Here is a 4105-nt window from a genome sequence, read left to right as displayed (position 1 = left end):
TATAAGCTAGGGATTAATATTAACTTTATAAAAGTCTTTGCACCGAGGGGTATCTTGGTTCCAACGTTGCAAATTCCTCGTGCTGTGCAAATACCAGTCGTTCCTTCTTTCGAAAAAGGATATATCAAACCATCTTAATTAAATCCATGCTTACGAAATAATTGCAACCTTAGTTTTAAATATCTGTACTTTATTTTAGAATGTCAAATTCACTCTTATCTTGCCGATGGACGCATATCTGAATCGGATTCATACTGTTTGATTGATGAATTATTTGAAAAGGATTTACTGAGCGTTAAATTCTGATGTGATTTATATGCTATTTTTAAACAAATCACGCAGCGAAAATTGATTTGATAAAATTAGTTTTCGTTTATAGAGTGCTGTGTGAAGGGTTGAAAATGGAATCCATGCACCAACGTGACCCTAAACATTATATTGGTCGTTGCTCGAAGATGAAGTAAAACTTTTTGGCAATAGTATGGGAAACTACGAGGGCTGACGGGAAACCTCTCTATTAATTATGCTCCATATATCGAGTGTTTATACTACTCATTGATGTTTTAACAGTCACAATTACATGTTAAAGTTCGATGATAGAATATATAAGAATTTATTCACTAAACGATGATAAATGGAAATTAATCTAAATGTTATGTATATGCCTAGTAAAACCGTTGGTGACTATTCGTTATATTTAAGAAATGTTGCTGTTTCACTAGATAACTAATTATAAAAGAAGCACATGTTTGCAAAGGTCACCTTTATTAGCCTAGCTGTAATGCAGTTTTAAAAAGATAGAATCAGTTCTTATTAAATTTAAAATATTCGGTTACTTTTCTCTCTGTCACACCAATTGCGTCGTATATAATTATAGTCTATGGTCTTTGTATTATTTATGCAAATTCTGCATCGTTGTGGTCAGCGAATAAACATAACTAGGGTCAAATATACAAAAACAGTCTAACTTTAAGGCATTTAGTAATATTTAACTTGTAGCATTTCTATATGATATCCATATATTGTTAAAATATCCATAAACCTCTTCTCTTATCATAGTGTGTTTTCATTTTTTATAAGAAACAAAAGAAACTACAGTTGCATTATTTGGAGATCGGTCATATCATCTCTACTTGGTCTTCTATTTGCAAATGAACCCTTTCCATACAATGAGAAACAAGGCAATGGCACTCTTGAACTTTTGCTAGATAAATCCGTCGCGAATAGTATATCCAGTCATTAGTTTATATTTAAACTCCCCTTTTCCATGAAGGTGCGCCATCTACGATCATATTATGTAAAAGTATGTGCATTATGTGTTGTCATGTTTGTATAGGCAATTAGTCACTCGCCGTTAACTCTTTCAGTGCTGGAACCGAATTTTGAAGGCCTTTGCAAACAGTTTGGATCCAGATGAGACGCCACAGAACGTGGCGTCTCATCAGGATCCAAACTGTTTGCTATTCTTATAGTGTTCTTCGAAATAAATCGAAAAAAATGCTAATTTTAGAAATTCAGCAGACGTCATTTTAGCAGACGACAAATTGCCCAGCAAGCAAAGGGTTAATAAACGACTAATGGTGGCATCAAGAATTTACAATGTATAGTCTGACAATGTTTCCGTAGTTTAACTATTTATTATTCGTATATTATGGTCCATGTAGTCTTTATATGTACATGGTGGATATGGTCGCCGTATATTGGATGGAAAAGTTGGCTTTTGTTCGGTACTGCGTATAATATCACTATATAGATATTGGAAAGCACCGTATACTTAATTGTGTAACTTATACAAGTGTAAGAGGTAAGAGTATTAATCTTTTGTTGAATGTCATTTAAGGCCTATGTTAAAAAGGAAGTGCGAACACGTACCTAAACATTAATTGACCAACACATACAAGACGGACTTATGTCAAATGTTATGGTGAAAAATATTACGAGAAAATAGTATGTGTCGTCGCAATGACAAACGTGTTTTACTATGATATTTGTTTGAAATAATATGCGAAATCCAATAGTTTGATGCAATTCATACATTTGTGAAGAGATTGTGTCCCTTCGAACGTGTGTGTATATCTTTTTTATGTTTGCTAAAATAGTGTACAGAAATATACACAGTATTCGGTAATGATAAAATAAACTGTTTTTGCATATTTATATATATTTGGAAATGATAATTCGTTATTCGTTATTTTAAGATTATTTCCGATCATGAACGCGCGAGCATATGACGAATTATATGTAATTGGCGGCCAGCGACAAATCATTTGGTTAGTGCCACTAATCTTAGGCGTTTTATGTGATACATATTATGATCGTTTAACACGTTTGACCCGTTTCTTGTCGTGTCTTCCTCGAGAATCTGCTGATGTATTATGTATGCTTAAATGTTCACACAAACGTGATGTTCGACAATTTTCTTGTCTATACAAAAATAAATCTTCTCATTACAACACAACATTGAAATTTATGACTGAATAGAGTTTACATGTCTTAATGAATTTCATCATCATTATCATTTTATGACCGGTCTGGCCTTGGGGGAAATGAGGAACGATGACACAGAGATCCTCCGCCAGTCAGGCTTATTGTGGGCGGCTGATAATAGCTCTTCCATGTGGAGGGATTTCAACTCTTTCTCATTGTCCATTCAGATTTTCTTCTCCGAAGGCGACCTTCCTCTTTCGTGCACTGGAACACTGTCTTGCACAGAGAGTCGTGTCTGGTGATTAGTCCAAACCAATTCAGCATTCGTCGTTATACTTTAGACATGGGGTATTCGTGTGAGCCAACAAGGGTTTGTGTTGAACGTGTGCGCTTTGCTCAATGTAAGAGATGCGAAGCAGTCTTTTTACATACTTATGTTCAAAATTCATTTCAATTCTTATTCGGACCTCAGCGGTACTGGTACCATCTTTTGACAGGGGTGCTGCCAATTACTATAAGCTGGTACTAATTCCATATTCTTGCCATTCATGATGAAGTCTCTTCTTGTTTGTTCTTGCTGATTGTGTGGTTCGTGCTGTTCATCATGGTTTTCAACTTCTCCCTGCTGAGCTCTTCTCAGAGAAAAGGTTACATAGAACGAGGGCAAGAACACATCCCCGACGGACGCCTACGTGTGTCCTGAAGAAGTCACCCTTCTGTCAATTGAGAAGTACTGCGCTGCTTTCGTTTGCGTAGAGTTTTTGGATGAGTTGAACCAGTCCTTCGTCAATCTTGAATCCACTCAGAAACTGTCATTTGCCATAATAGTATACGCTGTCGAAAGATTGTTTTAAGTGGATGATGTTGTGAAAGACGCTCGTTGGTGTTGCAGGTTTTTCACAATGATGAATCTGCAGTTAAAGATTTGTGCCAATAAGCTTTGCTCTGCTCTCACGCCAGAAGTTCCTAGGTCTTTCTTTCAAATGGTTGATTAAAATACGTAGCATGACTTTGCTAGATTGACTGAAGAGGTTGGTGATGCGGTAATTCTCGCACAGTTGAGGTGCCCTTGTTCGTTCGGAAATGACGATATACTGGATCCACTCCGTGGGCCAATGCTTTTTCTCCCAGTTGTTCTGGCATAGTGCCGCCATTGCTGCAGTCGTTGTCACTATTTCAAACTTAATCAGCTCAGAACGGACGTTGTCCATTCAAAGTTGTGCCTGCTTTCAGACTGCGCACTACCTCCTTCACTTTTTCCTTAAGTATGAACGAACTTTCGTCGTCCGATTCTGGTCATGAATCGATCTGAAGGAGACTGGGGGTCTGGTTGCAGCGAATAGTTATAAAGGTCTCTGCAGTATTCGGTCCACCTATTCAGACTCTTGCATCAGTTCGTGGACCTTGTCGAACGCATGACGTGTTCGTACGTGTAGTGTTCATATGGTCGTTCCCCTTGTCGCCGACTTAATCGATGAAATACTCAAATAGCTAACCTATCGCACCCAACCTGGAGACTGGCTGTGGAATGCGCGTTCGTTATTATTCCGGACCCCGGTCGATTTGGTTTGGAATTATGTTTTCAAATTTCAATGCGGAGGCTGGGTTTTAGAATGAGTATATTTTTTACCGAACATATCCAACCTATATATGCTTTTAAATTAACAGAACATAATAG

The sequence above is a fragment of the Dreissena polymorpha genome, chromosome 13 (genome assembly GCF_020536995.1).
Source record: "Dreissena polymorpha isolate Duluth1 chromosome 13, UMN_Dpol_1.0, whole genome shotgun sequence".
NCBI lineage: Eukaryota > Metazoa > Mollusca > Bivalvia > Myida > Dreissenidae > Dreissena > Dreissena polymorpha.
Note: the sequence above shows the minus strand (reverse complement) of the source record.